The sequence below is a fragment of the Pezoporus wallicus genome, unplaced genomic scaffold (genome assembly GCF_028554395.1).
Source record: "Pezoporus wallicus isolate ANWC-B61680 ecotype Strahan unplaced genomic scaffold, APGP_CSIRO_Pwel_v1 contig_3848, whole genome shotgun sequence".
NCBI lineage: Eukaryota > Metazoa > Chordata > Aves > Psittaciformes > Psittacidae > Pezoporus > Pezoporus wallicus.
Genome location: NW_026635879.1, coordinates 104,915 through 127,584, shown reverse-complemented (window position 1 = coordinate 127,584; position 22,670 = coordinate 104,915). Strand labels below are relative to the sequence as shown.

General features: G+C 37.7%; 1 long non-coding RNA gene across 1 annotated transcript; it reads left to right on the top strand.

The window, feature by feature from the left end:
• The first annotated feature begins 19,841 nt into the window (after positions 1 to 19,841).
• LOC130593362 (uncharacterized) lies at positions 19,842 to 21,188 on the top strand. The gene is made up of 2 exons (XR_008970788.1): positions 19,842 to 19,919; positions 21,066 to 21,188. It is a non-coding gene; the product is annotated as an uncharacterized LOC130593362 (long non-coding RNA).
• The last annotated feature ends 1,482 nt before the right edge of the window (positions 21,189 to 22,670 follow it).

Sequence of the window (22,670 nt, the reverse complement as noted above, 5' to 3'; positions counted from 1 at the left end):
CTTCTTTGTATCTGTAGTAACTGGACGTGGTTTGCAATGGAGGCTTTTATGATTAGGGGATGAGGAGAAAGCACAACCGCAGTAAGAAGTCACAGAGTAGTTTTTGTAGCAGTTCAAGAGGCAGGAATCTCTGCAGTTTGCTCCTGGTATCATTGTCTGGCACTGCCTCAAATCCTCTTAGTCTTCAGCCCTCAGAACTGAAGATATAAAGAGGAGATCACTGTAGAAATACCAAAATAAGATATGTGGATAGCTAAACAGATGTTTAAACAGCGAATTTTCCAGTTAGTTTTTATTTCAGTAGTTTTTTTTGTTTGTTACTTGCCCAGAAAGCAGAATAGTATTGGTGCTGTGAGAAGAGTAATTAAAGTTGCACAGTTCATTTGGACACAAGCATGACAAATTTTACAAAATTTTTATATAGTCAGTAGGATATGCATCCCTCAGTTAGGAGTAAATCTGTCCAGCTCCTTAATGTGTTTTTTGGTTTAGTTTGGTTTGGTTTTGGTTTTTTTTTTGTTTTTGTTTTTTTTTGCAGACATGCCTTTTCCGTGGGTGATTCAAGAGACAGCCTCAGTGCTTATAAACTCTCTACAATAAAGCAGGTTATATTTCAGATTCCCTTCAAGCTCATTACTGTATTCTAGCCATGCCTGCATCACTGTGTTAAGCAAAAGTTGCAATGGGAATTTCTGGTTAATAGGATGGTTGTTATGACAGTATTTGAGAAGGATTTTGTAGGCAGATGTGAAATTGTCGTTTTCCATGCCAATTAAAATATTGTTTCATATTAAGGGATAAATATTCTTTTTGCTTTTACAATCAGATGCTTTGAAGCATATCATAAATATAAGATGTCCTGAGAGTGTGTAGTTGTTTCATTCTGAAGTGGATAGTAAACACCCATTTCCCATTTTACATTTAGCACTGCCTGATAAAAAAAAAATGAAAAATATCTTTGTATTCTTTCAGAAAACAAAACAAAAAACAAACAAGAAAAAGAAAACAAACCCAAAACCAAACCAAACACTGGATATAGAGAATCCTGAGATGCTGTATGAATGTTCCAGGACAGTGCCTTTTTTTCTAGAATGTTTTCCTCGGATAGGAACACAAACCTGGGTAAATTGTTGTCAGTGCTAGCCATGTTTGTTTACAGCTCTGAGTATTTTTCTGTTACTTTAAGTGCATGACCATGGGTATGTTCATGCTCATTTTAGCTCTCTGTGCACATAGCTGCAAGCATGAGAATCTTGATCTAGACACATCTCTGTCCTTGCACATTACAAGACCTTGCACGTTACAAGACCTTGCACATTAACAAGACCTGTAGTCAATGGCCTAATTTCTACCCTTTCTTCAATAGGGAGAGTGACAGGGAGATGACACAATGGAGGGGGGAGAAAAAGACAAAAGGCAGAAAAGAAAGCTTACAAACCTTGCTCATAATCTAAAAGTGATGTCATAACAAAAATCCAGTAACTTGAAGGGACAAGACTATTTGCCATCTTGCTCCATCTCCAGTTGTGCTCTGCTTTCCCTGAGTGCTGTGACATGTGGGTCCACCCTCCCCATGGTCATGTGTATGTAGAAATACCTGTCTGTAAGCATTGGTTGTTCTGTGAGCAACAGACATTTTCTCTGTGTTGCAGTGAGTGTGCACTGGTATCTGAAAAAAGTAAAATTCTTCTCTTTGGCACATGATATCTTGTGTTTCTTCCCATTAGACAGTATTTACAGTGTTTTCTTTCCACCTATTCATATAATTCTGCTCCCCTTTTTTTCACTATTATTTTCATCGTTACCATGGTTGGCACTATGAAGCCTGGCAACAAGGCTGTTCTTATCAGTGACAGCTGAACAGGAATATTCCTAAGACCCCTGGAAGAATTTAGGAACACAGGAGTCTCTTTACTGTGTGACATTCAAGTTACAGCTAATCCGGTGACCAAGAGAGATAATGTCTCTCTTGATCACTGGGTTAGCTTTAGAGAAATGGTAGTAAAAAACACTTAGAGAAGTTATCCCTGTAATATCTTAGGAAAACTGCCTTATTTCCTGAAGCCTGAAGTTAATAAACAGGGAGCTTGGCCTTCAGAAAAGACAAAGTAAGAGACTTTGGCCCCAGAAGACTGGAGATGAATTAATAAAAGCTCTGGCACATCTTACCTGCTTTATCTTGTCTATTATCCTCCCTTTTCATAGACTTTAATAGCACTGATGGGCAATTTTCCCCAAAATTCTATTAAAAGCCCACTTAGACTGTTGATATCTATAACTGATATTCATGTTCCAGTTTTGTGCCACATGAAGAGCTAATGATAGTAATCTTGAGGTCATTCTTATTTCATCTGTTTGCATTTACAAGTAATCATGTCTTCCTACCTGGTTCATCACAACTTCATGTTGCAGAAGATGAACACCAAGGCAAAACACTTCCCAAAATGTGGGCAAAACAAGAATAACAGAATCACCACTTATTTTTTTAATCTGTCTCTCCAATTATCCTGATTTTAACTGCTACTGCACTGACAGTTATTGATTCATGCAACTGGTTTCTGTATTTCAAAGTTTAACTTCTACATCATACTTTCCATTATTGTGTGAAGTAGTTTTGTCTTGGAAACACTGAATATTTGCTGACCATAGTTCTATCTGTTTTGTTAAAACATATATTTGTTTTGTAAACATATTCATTTCATTTCTGTTTTAATGACTTTAAAAAAAAATCCTTCAAAAAAACAAGATCATATTAAAAAATGTGTAAAAGGAGTTGTGTTATGCTTTTTTATCTTTTGTGGAAGGCATTACTGATTCTCAAAAGACACTCAGTCCCCTTATCTGACATGGACACTAGAAACTCTGTGTTTTGCCTCCAGGTTTTACATTCCTCAGTCTGTCATTTTCTTCAGATTTTTACTATCTAAGAAATGCTGTGCGCTGATAGATATCATCAGGTCCTTATTAAAATTCATTTCACATCACCTGCTATTATTTGAAAGGAACAAAGGTCTTTTTCTGATTCCTAAGAACTGAAAAGCTAAGTTTTCTTTGAGGTGCTGAGCATGAAAACTGTCTTTGTTTGACAAGCAACATCTGATGATTCGTCTCTTTTCAACTCAACAACTGGCCACTATTGACAATCTGCAAAAACTGGGTTTTAGTTTTGTCACCTCCAGGTGCTGCTGACACCTAACAAACTGCTATTTGGCAAGCAGTGCTTATCCTTACCAATTTCCTAAGGCAAAAGAAAAAGGTACCACAACTTGAACCACAGAACTTGTTTTCAGTCTAACAGCATCTTTTGTCTCGAGGGAAGCTGCTTCATTTCAATAAAATTTTCTTCTGTTCAAGGTCATTTGCTACCTGGTGGTTAAATCGCATTCCCCTTTCACTCTTCTTGCCAGTACTATTTAAACTTCTAACAACTTCTGCCCTCGATTCTGGGCAAGTCTAAGCCAATGTTGTATTACAGGCACAAGGCACTTAAATGAAAATGAAAGATTAGTAAAAAAGCTTATCATGTGAAACTTCACTGTGCCAAGTAGATCCAAACAGAACATTTTGCTTGCATTTTTTTCATGACCTCAAAGATTTTTGATGATTTTCAAACGCCAAATGAATCCTTGTATGTTGACATCTAAATATCCAAGCTTCTAAGTAATGGGATGATGATTTTTCCGGTTGCAAGAAACAAGTATGGTTCCAGGCAATGTTAACAGGAACCAAAACAACACCACACAAATGGAAATCACACTATGTGTTTTGCTAGTGTTTAGTTGCTTAGTCAGGTACATATTTGAAGGGTAACCTGAGGATGTTACTTAAGTTCTTTTCTTCAGTGGTCCAAGCTGGAGAACAGGAAAATTTACCTGAAATGGCTTCTGTTGGTAGCCACATCTAGTGGCTTTAGTTGCCAGGGACATATGCAAAATAAGAGTGTAGGTCCTCAGGTCTTGTCTTTGACTAGCTCTCTTCTGATTTCTCTGCGCTCTGTTACTGATTGTCAACATCTAGCACATAGTGCAACTGACAGTCAGTATGAGAAACCCCTTTTTAAAAGAGATAGTGTGTTCAGGAGAGATGTGTGCCCTGTAATTTTGAGGTTTGCCAGGGAATTGTATTACTAAAACATTACATTGTCCATTGGTTGGTTTAATGAATGTAATTCTTTGGAGAGACTCCAAGTACTCTGCGAACTCTTTGAAAATCTGAGCAATAAAACATTGGCTTCACAGTTCAGATCTCCTTTCAGCAAAAAGTCCTCCACACTGGCAGTCTTCCCTGGCATTCAGCCAGTAAAGGCAACTGTTGTTGCATAATAGCTCACATGGTACAAACAGACATTTCACTATGATCCTGAAGTTTAGATGGTATGTCAAGTCAGCTCGCTACAGGCTCTCACTAGTAAAAATGGTACCTTCTCTTTCTACAGGACCCAGTAAGTCACAGGTCCCAGAAAGTGCCATGTTTCCCATTAAGAGCAGCTTGCCTCAGTATCCATCAATCCTTAGTTTGTGTCAGCTCTTAAATGTTTATTGCCAGCTGGCACATGGGCACTGGCAATATTGTAGGGAGGCAAAGCAAGCCATTACTAGTTTAATTCAGCAGTAAGGAATATGAAGAAATCGAGTATTTTAGCTACCAGCAGGGTATGAACAGTTAATAAGAAACTGAGGGCATGAAGCACAAGTAACCTTAGCACTGGTGTAGGCATAGGAGTTTAGGAAAATATAAGAACATTGAAGTTTTTTGGTTCAGAGCTAACCAAGTCTTATGCACAAAGCCCAGGTAAGACTAGTGGCGTATCTGGTGTAGTGAATGAAGGCACATTTGTTTTTCAAAGTATATTTTTGTACTAGATCTTCCATGTAACCTTCTATGAAACTAGCAAAGATTAGGCAGCACACTCTTAACAACTCTGTCATCAGGAAAAATTGCCTTTATTGTCTACTTACATACCTGTCCTAGATGAATACCAAGTTCCTAATTGAATGCTTGAGTAACGGCATTGGCTGCTTTATAATAGGTGGGATTTCTGTATGGACTAGGCCTATATGTTTGATTTTCCCCATCTATGCAAGGAACCTTCTGTTTTGACAACAGGCTGGCTAAGGACCATGATCTATACAACAGTTTGCTTGTCACAACCTAGGTTACAGCGAAAGCCAATGCTGCTCATTGAGTATGGGGTAAAGAGTTCAGCTCTCTTTTTTCCTAATTTACTTCACAAAAACAAAACAAAAGAAAACCCAACCCAAAACAAAACAAAACAGTAGCAGGAATTATAAGCACCACTAGTGACACTGGTTTGTTGTTAAGAACATTCATTACCAGTTTGATTTCAATTGCCAAAAAGCAGATTGTGTATATTCACGCCAAATCTTGTGTGACTGCAGCTGACTCAGTTTCTTTTTTTTTACTTAACATAGGAATAGTTTTAGAAAGTAAAGCAAAAGTCATGTGCAGCAAAGACAAGCAAGAATGGGGGAAAATAATGAAGGGAATGTGTCATGGTGATACAGAAGGGATAAATTTTGATATTCTGATTCTGAAGGAATTCAAAGGACTGAAAAATGAAATCTTAAACTTGTACCAGGACATGTTATACAATATCATAAGATATGCCACAGGACTCAGGCAGTACCTCCTTTATCATGATCACCTTATGCTTGTTTTGGCAATGGGCACCCCTCGGGCATCACAAGTGCTGAATCTGCCTAATCCTCATAGACATGGCTGTCTAAAACGTATGTCTTGCAATGACGTTCACATCTTCGCCGCACCATTGTCTGTCCTAAAACTCCCTGACCCTACACAGGCAGCAAATATACAAAGCACAACTTTGATAAACAGTCAGCATTCACTTTCTTTCCTGGAAAGACTGGAATTGTCATTCCTTTGGTCTGGTTTCTAGAATAACATAGATTATATGATTAGAAGATAACTGCTTCTGGTGTTGATGGGTTTGGGTAGACATGGGATCTTACAGGCCCTAATGACTGACAAATACTTCACTTTTTGGAGGGTGGGGCAAGGTAGAGTTCATCTTGAAAACCTGCAGCTTTAGAAAGCTTAATCCACAGATTGAGCTATTTCAACAAAACAAGATATCGAATAAAGTTGCGTGAGTCTTAGAAACTTGTGGGCTTCCCTGGGTCAGACATGGGCCTCTTTTTAGGAGGGAGAGACCTGGGAAGTTGGCACATCATCGTTATTTGCTTCCCACCTCATGTGCCAAAGCAAATCTGACCCTAGACCACTTCTGTTTCTTTTGCACATTCATTCCCTTATGCTCACTTGGAGTGTGGAAACAAAGTTGTAATGAGAATAGGCAAGCATCAGCCTGTGTGCATTTCTGAGTTTTCATCAGATGAATGTACATTTATTTTGTGTACAAATTAAATTAAGTAAGCCCAGTAAATTATATTGACTGGGCTTACTTTCTTGTGCACATTGAGTATTAGTGTCAACTTTAATTCTTAAGGTCAGACTTGTGATTTCATAGTTTTCCTAAGTCTATAATTTCTAACAACGTACAGGTTGAACATATTATTGCAAATGTTATATTCACTGATTATAGTTCCTCTTTTTGTTTGCATGTTCTTAGCAGCATGCAGGTAGTTGAAAATGCATTCTTTTTGTTTGTTGTTTAAAATTGATCAAGTACTTTATTCATTTAAGGGGAAAATATGTAGAATAATGAAACAGACTGATAGAAGATGTAACAATTTGATATATATAATGCGCGACTGGTTACCTTTGTCATGTGATATTTCTTCTGTTTCATGGTTTTGTAACTATAACTTTTCTAAACAAGAGGAGGGAAATCAGAAATTTCAGTATGCCCATGGGAATATTTTTTAGTAAAAGACCTCACCTTAGCACATGCACTGTGACAGTATGAAGGAAATAGTTTACAGATTTTAGGAAAAAAATGACTGATAACTGGGCACTGTAATAAATGATATCTTTCTGTAGAATTATATTCTTCTGTAACTTCTGTTCTTTAATATCTGGTGCAAAGTCTTTTCAAATGGATGTGTAACATTTTTCTATAAAGGAGCTTGTTTGTGTGTATTCCTTTATGTAAAGAAGCTAGCGATTTTTTTTCTGACTTGATGTAAAAAGCAAACTGTTTGGTGAAATGGTTTACATGTGCCTTGAGGATATCTCAGTTATACATCTTTTCATATAGGCAGAAGAATAAAAATATCCATTAGACTAGGTGTAGTTGTAATTCTCCACTAAAAAAAAAATAACCCACAACATCTCATCATCTTTTATACAGTCATTATAAATTACAGGCACTCTTGCTTTCTTATCATTAGCTGTTTATTCAGATTTGGTAGAGACTTGGGTGCATCATAAATGTCTGTATGCATTTTAGATACACTTGTTAATATTCACAGAAATAACTTCACATTCCTTACAAAATGCATCTATTGATTTGTGCTTGCATAGACAAATAGATCAATTCTGAGTAGCCCCTAGACAGAGTTGAACATCAAGTACAAATGCAGCAGAACAGTAAACCATCAGCACAAAATGTATGGTACAGAGTAGAAACTGTAATGTGAATATTCAGATACAGGATTTTAATCCTCATTCTGGATTTTTCAGGTTCTGCTTGTGTCAGGAAGGAAAGTAACAGAACTTTTAACATCTCCCATTTGTCACATTTGCCTCTGAGATGCATTACAAAAACACAGAGCACCCTAATTGCACCAGAAAAAAATGAATTATTTATAAAAGGGAGAGATAGACCCTATAGACTGTGAACCATTCCATACTAACTCTAGACCAAATCAAATTGATCTAACAATTCCAAATGTAGCTATATAGTTTAACCAAAATACGGGAAGAAAAGTCTGCAACAGTTTAATAGAAAATATTCAGCGCTATGTTCAGCAAATGGTTTGCTACTGAATAACAGTATCTAATTTATGTGGCAATGAGTGAGTGTAGTGATTAGACATAAAATTCATCATTTATACTTTGCAGATTATTGTGTATAAATCGGTATGCGTTTTCCTTGTTTTACTCAGAGACAATCTCAGTTGACTTTGTTCTTTCCTAAAATAAGATAGAACTGGTCCCAAAATTTTGCTGGATAGCTCTGTATCCAGAGAGGTAAGGCTTTTTTTTTGCTTTTGCATTGACAAAAAATATTACTTTCCACCTAAATTCTTACTACCAGGAGAAAATTCTTTACTTAGCTACCCAGTTCATAGCCATGTAATCTTACTGATCTCTGAGGAATTGTGCCTTATGCACACCAGTGAGAGAGGACAATTCACAGCCCTGTTTTCATATTGCTTATTTGTTGCCTTGAGTGGCAATCGTGGTATAAGCCAGGATCATTTATCCCAGCTGAACTTTCTTATTCACCATAAGCACACAGCTTTCCTTTGCTGTCTGTAATCAAATGACTCTGGCACATCCCCAGGCTGGTAAGGCAGGAAGCATGGTGGGACTCTGTCACTCATCTATAGAAGGGCAGTGGCAGCAGGCCACAGATTTTTGCCAGTTTCTGCTCTGCTGCACTCCTGTAAATGGCAGAAAACTCCTCCACTAGAGGAGAGAGGAACTGCAGCAGAAGGGGTTGGGGTGGAATGCTCTAATGGAGGGAGAAGCAGCATTTGTTCTTTCACCTCCCATAGAGAGAGAAATGACTGCCTTGTGGAGAATTATATATCCCTCTAGAAATTAAAGTCTGACAAACTATCCAGCCTTGGTCATAACTGCTGGATGTCGAGTTTGAGTTTAAATTGTTTATTTTTTATTGTTTCTGTTACAATTTAAATATAAACCATAAACTTTCTCTGGCAATATATTTGGTTTTGGCAATAGTAGCTTTAGTCAAAAAATGCAGAAAACAAGCATCCGTCTCCTGGGATCATCTGCTGTACTTACTGTTGTAAATTGACAGAATTACAGACTGGCTGAGGTCAGAAGGGACCTGCTGCCCAAACACACACCCCACTCCCCACCCGCATCCCCCTGCTCAAGCAGATGTTGATTGTATGAAAGCATACCCAGGTTCTCCTTAGCCTTGGGGGCAGTAAACTGATGTTGTATCATCTGCCATAGCAGAGACAGCTGCTCCAGCACCTGCTGGGCAACGTGCCTTGTGGGACATCACTACCGTACCCAAGATCATTTAGGTTGGTCTGAACTCAGAGGAGGACCCCTTCTTTGTGTCTTTCTGCCAAAACTGCTGCCCTCGGGATGTGTGCTCTGGTCCTCATTAAGGCTTCTCCATAGCACCACCTGAAAGGGTGTTTGACCCTCAGTCATTGTGGAGTGCCTGCAACAAAGGGTCCCAGCACTCTTGGTGAAGTGCATTTGTCTAAGGTTTGAATCTCCATTTCATGTATCTGTGGCACAGTCAGATAGCTGTCTCATTAGGTGGACATTCTTATTTGTTTGGGGCTGTTAAATTTTCTTAAGTGTAGAAGTTCTTCGAATGGTAGTTCTGTTAGAGATAAGATTCTCTGCGCTACTGATTGGCTCTTTCCTGAAACCCTCAGGAGACTAATTGTTGCTCACTGTTATCTGTATATTCTTCCATGTGTTCACCCCAGATGGCCAGTTGATCTAATTTGATGTCCAAGGCAGCCGTAGCTTCTTGTGGCCTGGCAGATACTAATGTTTTAAAATTGTGTTATTACAAATCTTTCCTTTCTGGATTGTGTTTTGGCTCCAGGGGAAGGCAAACAGATCCTGCTGCCCAGCAGCCCAAGGCAAAGAGTTATCATTGTGACAGTGGGTGCTTTTTCTGCTGGGAGGGGGAAACCATGCTGCTTTTCATTGCTGCTACTCTTCCTTAATTTGAGAAGAAAGGCATTAGATCTTTCAGTAAACATTTGGATTTAAGAACCTGCTACTTGTAATTGAAGTCTGTGTTTCAATTATACAATTTTTACATCAGCTTCTAAGTTTTCAAGGGCCATTTATAGTGAATCCCAGTCTAGGACTAAAGATGTTAAAGAATTCTGGCACCAGATTTTTCTAAAGACTGCTCAGATTAGGTGGTTATATTTAAATAAAACTTCAGAGATGCTGCTTTCCAAAAAGGCAATCCAGACTTATATTTGTAGAAACATAAATTATAACTATTTTTGGATATTACTCACTGTATAAAGACCTTTGTTTCTTTTACTACAAAGTATTTCTCTTCCAGAAACTGAATTTCCTCCAAAATGCTGCTACAGGTAATGTTCATATAGGTTTTCTTTAATCATTGCTGTAAGCATGGCAACTACATTGGACAGAACCCAAATGTTCTTTGAAACTGATTGAAGTTTAATTGTAGAGGGAAGAATAGAATTAATAAGTGCCCAGCTGTGTTTCTTGATCTCTTTTCTGTTTTGTAGTTAGTATAAGATAAAAAGAGGCAATCACTCTTTTACCATGTAATTAATTTAAATATTGGAATAACTTAGCATTCATGAATGCATCTCTGTTTTATCTCCTCATTTTCTATCTTTATGTTACCATAAAATGTGCTAAGTCTGTTGATGTCCAACCCTGTGTTGCAAAGGAAAGGAATCATTATAGTTTTGCTGTTAGTAAAATAAATATACTGCAATTTGTATGCTGGCCTTTGTTTTTTTGGACAAGGCATCTTGATTTTTAAGGAAAATATCAGTTGCTAATAATATCCGACCATTTTGATTTACACTGGTGATGATGTCTTCATTAATCAGAACAAATGATTAATCTCTTCTTTCCACCGTGGCTGTTGTGCTTTTTCAGCCAGCCATTTTAATTTTCTGTTTGACAATCAGTCAAAAAATCCATTACAGGTGATCAAAGCTCATGAGAGACAATTTTTGCTTCTAAAATAATGAGAGGAACTGGTCTGAAATCTGGAAAAAGTTTTTTGTGCTGTAATCTGTGGCTTCATTGCTGACCAACTGACACTCTGCCTTGCTCTTCTCCAAATTTTGCTTCTTTACCCACTTTGCCAAGGTAAGATGGAGAGCCAGGGGAAGCCTGTCCTACCTAAGATGAGATCCTACCTGCTTTCACCTAGAATAGGTTTGCTGGGTCCCTTCCCTGGGCAGGTGTCACCTGCAATCTCCAACATGATTTGGATTTGATTCATGCCAGAAAGGAAAAACAATCCAAACCAAACTACCAAACAAACAAAACCATAAACAAATGAACAAACAACATTCTAGGCATGGTTCAGGAATTATGGTGGGCCAAGCGCCATTCTCAATAAGCAGTTTGAATGTGCTAGGGTGGGGTTCATGATATGCTTTTATTTACTGGCATAGAGAACTTCTGTTTTCTCGTTCTGGTGTGTCTGGTGAGCTAGACAATTCCATACTCTTTGGGTGGCTGCACCTGAATCTGTCCTGGACCTGAAACCAGTAGAGATTAATCAGTACTGGTAATTACCAACAAATTCTTCTGTGGTAGAAGGTTTGCCAGCTGTTCACTGAGACTTTTTAGACACAATCTGGAACAACAGCATCATAATATTTTGCAAGTTCAGAGTTTCTGTGTGGTGTAATGAGAGATCACAACAACTATACTGAGCCAAGAGTGGGAGTAGGCACTGCAGTAGGGAGGCAGAGACTCCACAGCCTCTCCATGAATTAAAGATGCTGATGCATGGGTCTGACCTGTGGTTTAGGGTTTTTAGCCTGGGGCTTTCCACACACAGTATTTTTCTGTGTGGTCAATCTATCTTGTCTTGGAGAAAGGTGAGAAGTTTTGTTACCTTCAGTTGAGACTTTTAAAGACACATAACCTTAAAATTCCCCTTCAGGATGAAATTAATATGTGTGCATACTCATGCATACACATGTGCACACTTATATAAATAGGCATATATGCATACATATATATATATATTTATTTTTCAGAATTAAGAAGACATCCTCCTGGTGGGTTGGTCACACAGTTCAAATTGAATGAAAAGTTCAAGTCCCTGCCTTGAATCAGACCAGGTATTCATAGGGTAATGATTTTACACTCCCATAAATTCACAGTTTTCCTTCCAATGTAAGAGCTAGAGAAGTCATTCAGGAAGCCATGGAGACTTCTCACCCATGCAGCATGCATACAGAGTGAACACTGCTCTTCTCTCAGTACTTCAGTATGACCCTTGTTTGTTCTGCCTGCCTACATCAAAAGAAAAAATATTGCTTTCTTTTCAACTGTACAGTTTCAATCATCAGTACCTGTACCTCACAATATCCTTATTAAAGAATATAAAGATTTTATTTTCATAAAACAGATTTAATTTTCTGTTGTTTGTAAGATAATGCTATATATTATTTTCTAACAAGACCAGTGCAATTTCTGAACAAAAAAGGGAATTTGAAACTTTATTTAGCATGCTGGATGCTCTCTATGACTTTTTATCATGGCAGGAAGCTTACACTTTTTTCTGTTGCATGGTATTTTTCTCTGTAGGAAATTATTTTCAAAATGGCTTTTGTAGTTCCTACATTTTTGTTAATTCTAGTAAGAATAAAGATAAAAAATCATATTTATTTCTTTATGGTGTAAGTGCTATGATTAAGTGTTTGTGGAGCTTTTCAAAACATTTACTAATTAAAATGGGAGGACCTAGAAAAAAGAAGTAGAAGCAAAAGCATTGTAGCCCTTGCATTCTTTATTTTTATAAATATTTGCATTTTGATTACATTGTACTTAATACCACATGATGAAATGTGATACTGGATCAAACCTGTTGCTCCATGCTGTAGCTGGGACTTGTTTAAAATGGCTGATTTATTGGTAGTATTCCATTATAATTCATAGTATTGGGCTACAAATTACTGTAGCTGAATATGTTCCAGTTAGCTCCAAAGAAGAGTACATGATACTATTGAATATTTTGGAAAAAAGAGAGGCTTGTTATGACATATAGTTTAATGTATACACCTGGTGAGGAGAGAGTTAGTAAGAACACCTAGTGTAAGTAAGAAGTTACTCTGATATTCTCAGGGTCTAAGAACATGTAGGCTAGATGATAACAGTGTAAGGCTGCGTGGAGACCTCATAGCAGCCTTCCATTATCTGAAGGGGGCCTACAGGGATGCTGGAGAGGGACTGTAGTGATAGGACAAGGAGTAACGGGTTAAAACTTAAACAGGGGAAGTTTAGATTGGATATAAGGAAGAAGTTCTTTACTGTAAGCGTGGTGATGCACTGGAATGGGTTGCCCAGGGAAGTTGTGAATGCTCCATCCCTGGCAGTGTTCAAGGCCAGGTTGGACAGAGCCGTGGGTGGGATGGTTTAGTGTGAGGTGTCCCTGCCCATGGCAGGGGGGTTGGAACTAGATGATCTTAAGGTCCTTTCCAGCCCTAACTATCCTATGATTCTATGATTCTATGGTAATTCCCCCAATGTGATGTTCTTCCTCCATGCCCCCCCCCCCCCCAAAAAAACCCAAAAAACAAAAAACCCCGACAGTGAAATTAAGCAATATCACTTTACTATACCAGTTTTGTGTTCTCTCAAAGTCTAATATTTTCTGATATTAATGGGGAAAAAACAATAAGGAAAAAATACCATCACCTTGTAGTTTTAGGATTTTTTTTTCAGTAAAAAGAACAAGGAATTGGGGCTTAATTCTCTGCACCTAATTTAGGTCCATGTAGTCTGTTTTTTCTCTTTCTTGGGTTCTGAATGGACTTTTAGGACTACTGCCTTAATCACAGGCCAAAATAAACAGATAATTTGTAAGGAAAATGCTATCCTACAACTTAGACCTGTTATTCCAACCAAAAAAATCCTTCCCTCCTGACATAAGCTGTAAAGCATCCTATATATAGAAAGGTTCATAAATAGAGGAGGTTAGAAATGCATTTATCCTCTGACTAATTAATATACTCCATAGCAAATGTTTGCATAATTGTAATGGCTTAATACAGCAATTCTACTTCACTTGTGGCTTCAGCAAGCCCTAGAGTTAGTAATCTACATCTCTTAGTTTTGCTATCTCTGGGTGTTAAATGCTTCCTCAGTCAAAAAAGTTGCCTCTACATGTCCATACATTAACAACATGTGGTCCACCCACCTGTTAAGATATATGCAAGGGAAGGTTTTATGGCTGGTGAAGGCTGGTCAAAAAGCTTATCTTTTTCTCCAAAAAATTAAGCAAAGCTATAGGAGAAAAGGATGTTTGACAAAAATTGGCCGTTCTGGTAAACTGAGTCTCACTTTCCTGACAGATTTGGCCTTTCTTCAAATTAAAACATTTCCACTGATTGCCATGATGGACATCTGGACAAGAGTCCTGGCCAGGAGACACCACAACAGATGTACTTTGGCTGTGAGTTTTTCCCTGTAGAAAGCAGTAAGGCTGTAACCTAAATGAACAATTATTTGTACAGCAATCCTGTGTAAGAATCAGAAATGTTTTAGGGTTTTGGACTCATCAGAATGCCTACTGAAGAAATCAATTGTAAACCAATTACGTGGACGAACAGTGGACAATGTGAGTGTTCAGCCAAGATCTGTGGCAAGGTTGTGCTGTGTTCTCAAGGGAGCTGCTACATGCTTGCATATATTTAGAATTGTCCTTGTGCCAGGGCCTCAGAATAAAATAGAATCGAATTTCAGTTTGGAATCTTGCTTGTTTTCTCTATTACAAAATTGTGTAATTTTAGGCTGCTCTTACCTGAAAATTGAAACACTTGTGCATTTGAAATGCTGCAAGATAAAAGATTTGTAGATCTTTTCAACTCTTGTGTACATGTGCATGTACATGTACATCTACATGACGCACCTTCAGCACCAGGTTCTGCACCCGGGCAGCAGCATCTTGCCACAGTGCAGCAGCCCAGATGGGTTTACCTCTGCATTGCCAGTTGCTCTGCTTCCATTGCTGCAACCACCCCCACAGGGCATTTGCCACCATCCATGAGTCAGTATAGAGATAAAGTACTGGCCATTTTTCTTGTTCAGCAATGTCCAAGGCAGTTTCTGCAGCTTGTCATAGGGGACTCCGTGTACGTTCCATCTCCAACTCTTTGAAAGCACTGAAGGGGCTCACTGGACTAGATAATTGCCCATATGATCCCACACACCCTGCCACTCATGACTGTTCAGCTTAGGGGAAAATCTCTTGGTGATCTTCAGATATTGTTGTTTAATCCTAGACAAGACCCGAGCCGGACACTGCTTAACTTTCAAGATCGAATGAAATAGGCCATTTTCAGGGTGGGATGGCTGTGGGTAAAACATAGAAAGTATATGCAGCAATAAGCTGGTTCCCAGCAAAAGGAGCAGGATGCTTTCAAGGGTATTGAAAAGATATTCAGGATCTTTAACTTTTCCAGAATCTACTCCTACTGTAAATAGCCTGGTGGGGGAGCAGAGGGTTTCAGGGAACAAAAAAAAAAGAAAGATATGTAATTGTTAAAAATTCCCATTGCATGCCTCCAGTTGTATAGAGGTGACGATCACAGTAAGGACGCATACCAGCTCAGTTTGATGATCAGTGAGTCTATTGTTACAAGTCATTGCCATGAAGTACAGCAAAACAATAACCTTAGCCCAGGCCCACCAGCCGATAAGCACTAAACCAGCAAATACAGGCTGCAAGTAAGGCACAACATGCTGAAACTCAGAGACCAAGCGCAACAACCCTGAGAGCAAATAAATCAACATTGTGATGAGTGACTATCAATCCAGAACAATGAATGCTTATCACAAATGCAATTTGAAACACTCTGGGCAGATGTGTCATTATCTCAATCCTTTGTGCCCCACGTTGGGCACCATAAAGAAGTGTTGTGGTTTAAGCCTAGCCGGTAACTCAGTACCACGCAGCCACTCACTCGGTCCCCCCACTTCTTCCTTGCCCTGCTCCAAGAGAGATGGGGAGGAGAATCAAAAGCATGTAACTCCCATGTGTTGAGATAAGAACAGTCCAGTAACTAAGGTATAACACAAAACCACTACTGCTACCACCAAAACCAATAATGATAAGGGTAATAACAAGGGAAGAGAATACAATCGCTCACCACCCACCAACTAATACCCAGCCCGATCCAAGCATCCAAGCAGCGATCTAGCCCTTTAGCCCTTCCAGGTAACACCCACCCCCCCCCCCCAGTTTATACATTGAGCATGATGTGCTGTGGTACGGAATACTCCTTCAGTTAGTTTGGGTCAGGTGTCCTGTCTCTTCTTCCTCCTGGCTTCCCCTTCTCCCTGGCAGAGCATGAGACTCAGAAAGTCCTTGATCAGAGTAAACATTACTGAGCAGCAACTAAAAACATCGGTGTCATCAGCACTGTTCCCAGGCTGAAAGTCAAAACCACAGCACTGCACCAGCTCCTAAGAAGGAGAAAAATGACTGCTACTGCTGAACCCAGGACAGTAGTAAAGGGAATTTTATTTTACTTATTTGTAGTCGAAGTTGCTTAGAAGAACTGATTAAAATGTGCTAACATGTTAGTTTTTATGAAGAGAGAGAATTTCCTTGGTTCACCAAAATAAAAGGAGCTGAGCCAGTCAGCATACACGATTTGTAATCGGGGGTGGGGTGTGTGATGGGGTAGTGGTGCTCTGAAAGAAAAATAAAAAGTCATGTATACTGTTCATTGCAAACACATTGCTATAACTGTGAAAAAAAATAAACATTTTGTGATATCCAACTAATGATCTTACAGTAAAAGCAAATCTGGGGGATTTGCACCTGTTTTTTGTTCACATTCACAGGAGGGTTTTTCTGCTTCCAAAAAGAGCTACCTTGGAAAACTTCCAGAGGAAATCAAGCAAGATTTTCTTCTAAAGATGCTCAGGGCTTGATTACACTGATGTAATTAATCTGCTATAAATGGATTGTTAAGGACTTTATCAGTTTAGGTTTTAATTTCTATTTTGGCATTTTGTATTATATTTTGATGAAACAATGGCAAATGCTAAATGTAGCACATACCAGACTTTTCTGGATGACCCAAGTTCTATGAATAGAATGCCATGGTAAAATCTTAGCATGGTGATTCTGCCTTTGTTATTTGTATGTCACTTTTACATTCCCTGCTTTCATCAGCACTGATTTGGTCATAGTTGTTAAAAAAACCCCTCTCACCTAGCTTAATTTCCTGAGTAACTTGGGTAACAGGTCTTATTGTTACATCTAATGCTCTTATGAGTATCTTTGGTGCACCAGGGTTTTGTCTTCCTGCAATTCAGTTATTAGTGTGCCTAGGAGAATATACTTTAGATTTAAATCCATCAGCTTGGACACACGTAGGGAGCAAGTGTGTTAAAGGGGGCCTATGCATGTCACAAATCAGGGTCCTATACTGATCTGGATAATTAGTCAGCACAACCCTGTGGTTAAAGGAATAAATATCTGGCAAAGCTGCTTAGCTTAAACATGCAGTGTGTGCCTTAGCAAGGCATATTGGCCTGACCAGTGATGTGCTTAGGGAAGACACTAGTCTCTGGTCTGGTTTATGGCAACTGACTTGGAGGGGGTATGTAGGAAAAAAAAATTAAGTTTTTTTCCACCTACTTTTGTATTCTATATTTGTGCTTTGTATACAAGTTTAAATAGGTAAAATAGCTCATGTCTGTGATACAAAACTGGGTGAAATACAAGCCCCCCTGGCTCACAGGATTTAAGTATAAATAATCTCCTCAACCTTTTTAAATCTGAATGCTGTGGATTTAAAACGCATTCTTGTCCCAAATATTAATCCAGATTTCAAATCCTCAGAATTCTGTTTTGTCTTGCCCAGCCATAACAATGATTTCTCTAATAAGATATATAACTTCTGTGAGCAATATATTTTCCATACAGACACATTTGCAGAAAAGCATTATGTATCACAGGATTTATTTTTTTTTTATTTTGGAGAAAGTTACTGCTTCTGAACTAAAATACTTTTCACAGAAGTGGGCTTTTAAGTATTTCTGCTAAAAATAGCCATTACCTGTGGAAAATTAAATAAATATTTTTCTGCATTTTCTTCATCTTAAAAAAAAAAAAATCACACACACAAGCACAAAAAAACAAAACAAAACACCAAAATCCAAAAAATCCCAACAAAACCAACAGCAAACAAATAAACTAAAAAAAACCACAAACCACAAAATAAAATCCCAAAACTTGTTCTAGAGATGATTTGGTATAACTATATGCTTGCTAAATTTTGTTAGGCTGCTATAGATTGACTTGGCTGGACAACCTACCAGTAAATTTTTTACAAATAAAATCCCTTCATATGTGTTTTTGGCAATTTTTTGTCTTTAGTTCTTTTTATTTCTTCCTTTCTCAGTTCCTTTCTGTAAGCCAGAAACCTTGGGACAAATGAACTTTTATTTAGCTGATCTCAGTTCTTCCATAAACTGGCTGTATACTTCTAACCCAAATTTGACTGTGCATGATAAGGCTTGGTTATTTTCTTATCTCTTAGGGGGCATAGTGAGTGTATATTCACTATATCTTAAAAAAACTCTCAGTCTGCCACAGTAGGAGACATACAAATGTTGAAAATGAGGGAGGGAAAAAGAGAAAATAAACACAACCTCAATGTACGTATGGGATTACTTGGCATCAAAGCTACTTCCCTGGTTTCTATAGGTGCTGCTAAGGTGAGCTCAGTGATAACTATTGCCAGAACTTCAGCTGAAAGTACAAACACATTAGATTATTCTAGATCGTTACCCCTGGCAAACTTATGCCTCATTATCTATCACCCATTTTCTTCTGCTTAACAAGCAGTGTGAAGTCTACAATGTTTAAAATATAAATAAGACCCCAACCAACTTTTAAGAACAGGTAAGTATTATACCATAAATGCTGGTGTAGTACCATGCCAAAAAATACTGGTTTTACTTTCCCTTCAGACTCTGAATTATTGCTTATGGAAACATCTAAAAAATTCAGTTATCCGTCATCTGTCCTGAAGCTACATATCCTGAGAGAGCAAGACATAAAGATGACAATTGCTTTGAAGTTGTTACAGTTTGTGTAACAATCACCAGAAATGGTGATCAGCAACATCTTATAGGTTTTATGACAGGTAACCGTACTTTAATACACTGTTGCATTTAGAAGAATAAAAAAGTTAGTAAAGTTACACAGCATTTTTGTAACTGTATTGCTGGAAGCACAGTCTGTCATTTTTTTATTTGAGGTTCAGCAGTAAATCCTTTCACTTTGGTATCTTTGATTGTAGTGATCCTTTAAAGACTTATGTGGCTTTCATCAGTAAGGAGAGAATACAGTGTAAAAGGTATTCCATACCACCCAGACTGAATACAACCAAGGAACAACAAAAGGCAAATTCTGGCTTAACTGCATATGTATTAGAAAAAAATATACTTTGTGTGGGTATAAATCACATAATATTAAAAGCAAGGAGAAAAATAAGTATTATTTTATACCTAGGTAAGAGGAAAGACTGAATGAAATGTCAGGGCATGTTTCTGTTCAAGGATTTTCACAGCTTCTGGCACTCAAAACTCCATTCAAAACTGCAGTGCCAGGGTTCAGGCTTTTGATATGTCATCTATTCAGCTTTCTGTTCCAAGTTTACCGATTGCTGTTAGTTCCATTGTTAAAATATTGCTGTGAACTGTGAAAAGCTTATCTGAAAATTTAAAACTTGGCACAATGGCTGCTGACCGTAATTACAACATCAGTTAGATCACAAGAGCCAAAGACCACTGCTAGTTTCTAGAAGATAAATTGTTTGTTCTCATTTGCTTATGGAGTCTGATGCAAGCTGAAATTATCCTAATGTCAAAAAAAGCCAAAAAAAAAACAAAAACAAAAAAAACCACCACTGAACAAACCAAAATTGTATTGGACAGTATGTGTGCCTGATTCTTTGATTATGTTTTTACCAGACTGACAGCAACCTCTAAAAATCTCAAGGAGACACATCAACAGATGAAAACTTGCATCATTTGTGGTAAGAAGCAAAGTAATAGGTAAAGATGAAATGTACTTTAGTCATCAGGGTACTGCTGATGTTCTCTAACATGAACAATGAAAGAAAACATCTGTTCATACCTCCAGGTACAGCCAAAAGGGAATAATTTCCTAGCAGATTTTTGGGGTTTTGTGGTATACGGTCATGTGAGGGGTCTGAGACTGAACTCGTCAGACCATATTTTTTTAAAAAAAAGTCAACTTCAGTAAATGGAATTACTTCTGGAATGAATTTGGCCTCTTTGTTCTTCCAGCTTGTTCACTGAAACATAAAATAAGGTGAAACTAGAGATACAGAATTGCTTCTTAAAAACCAAACATCACACTTGCGCAAACACATTGAGGGCAGATTTTATAAACTGTGGGATTTCATCAGCCTTGATGAAAAACAGATTTGGCTGGCTGAGAAAAAAAAAAAAACCCTACAAAATAATGAGCCAAGTTTTCTAACAAACTTTGGTTGCCATAGGTTAATAAAGTGGAGCAAGATGGGCCAAATATAAGGAATATAGTCTTACCAGGGAGATTATTGAGAATGTTGCCTTTCTGAGACAAATGGTTTGCACACAGAAGAAACAAACATCTCTGAAAGCTAAAAATTTTACTTTGTTTTAATTTATATCTAGGACATTTTTTATGTATTAGATTTCAAAAATATAGGTGAATCAGTTCATGAAATTGATATATTTATATAGTGGAAGAAACAAAAACATGCTTGTAATTGGACATGAAGCTTTTTCTCTAGGTTTAATTTCCAGGCATATTGTTATATGGTCAGAAAGTCCTAGCTAGTATATGAAGACTCTTCAATTTACGGAAGACTTGGCCTTTCCAGAAACAAGCTAGAAACTTGGTGAGTCTGAAACACTTGAAAGAACTGAGCATAACAAAATTAAGCAATTGACTTAATTTGGATTCTTAGGAGCATCTCCTTTTAGACATTGTTCTGGAAAAATGTAATGTGTTCTTTCACTGTGTGGAAGCTTTCATTTGCAAAGGAATTCACTGGCAAATCAGTGGATGTCAAACAAATATGTGCATAATTCAGAACAAAGATCTAAAAAGCAAACTCTCTGGGCCAAATATGTTCATAAATCACTGTTGTTTGATCAAGCTTTTATTTTTTTACTAGTAACAGGTATCATCAGCATGAGAAAATGGAAGTTAAAGTACATTTCAAGAAAGATTATTGCTTTTTGTACATGCCAGCATTAACTTTTCATACAGTTCTTCAGTATATTGTTTTAATTCCAGTTTAAAACACACAAAAAAGTCATCATAAGGAAAATTTTTATTTTATTCAAATATAGAATTTGATATTCCACTGCTGCTTATTCAGAAGAACATTGAATATTTTTAATGTTTTTTATTGAGTGGAAGTCTTACCTGACATCATTTAACCAACAGGGAGAGGGAATTGTAGTTGTGCCTGAGAACGGATTCTGGACACGCTGCATAAGCAGAGACCACTGTGAAAAAAAAACATGTAATGTACATAACTTCTTCATGTCCTGCAACTGCACCAAAATGTGTGACTAGCTCTTTGATATGGTTTATCATGGTCCCTTTCTTTGCAGGATTTTGACAGATAGTTACACTTTTCTACTGACTTCACCAGCACAAATGCATGGTTTGGGTTAACAAAGCATCTCATATGTGACTTTCTCACAATAGAAGCTTTTATCACAAGACTGTTATTCATTTTGGGCTGCATCTGGATGAAATTTGGGAATAGAACATTCTGGGTTTGGCCCTGAACCAAATCTTAGCTTTCTGACTGAGAATGCTTCAACTTGACGTTTCCATGGCAGTTGGATTTGAGTTGCCAGCCCCTCTCTAACATAAACAGAGCTTTTCACTGTGTCACTGTCACAGTTGTTGCTATTAAGTAAAAAATGGTTTAAAAAGCACCTTTTTCCTTTAAGTTTTTCATGCCAGATTTAAGTTGAAAATAATATGTAAAACCACACAATTTCTACAGGTGTTGTATTTGTGCTGAAATCCATGTAGTTTTTGAGACATTTCCAATGAAAAGGTAATGGAGATATGTTTTCTTTATCTTTCTCTTTCTTTCTGTTGAAAAACAACACTTAAATCTCTGCCTTTTTTTTTATTGGAAAGGTACCTCAATGTGCAAACACAGACACTGGTTTCACTATTCCTGGAAGAGATGAAAGTTTATCCCACCAAGGGCCATTGTAGGAAGTATGGGAAGAATGCTGACCCTTTTCTTGCCTAGATCAAGTTCCTTTTGGTAGTATTTTTCTGATGGAACAGCTGGGCAAAGAACTTCCATTCAACATAAAGGTATGACAAAGCTGTATACCCAAGGCAGTTCTCTTTCACTTTTCAGTCTGTTTTTCCATTCCTAACTTTAACACTTGCTCATTTTATGATCTCCAGGAAATCTTCTCTTCCCTATTTCCCTCCCCTTTTCCCTTTTTCCTTTTCCAATTTTCCACATGGATGATAAGATCTACCTTCATATACTGAGATCTACTGATAGAAAGTGTTACACTGACCAATTGTTTTCATACTTATTTATAACCAGAATTATGTGAACATACAAATTTTCACTGAAATACAAGAACAGATACTGATAGAAACCACTTGCTTGATCAGCTACCTATATTATTTGAAGAATCTTATAAAACTGTCCAGGCAAAACTGATTTGATTCAAGTGGCACTCTTGAATGTATCCAGTGATGTATTTGTCTCAGTTGCATTTTCTGTGAAAGATAA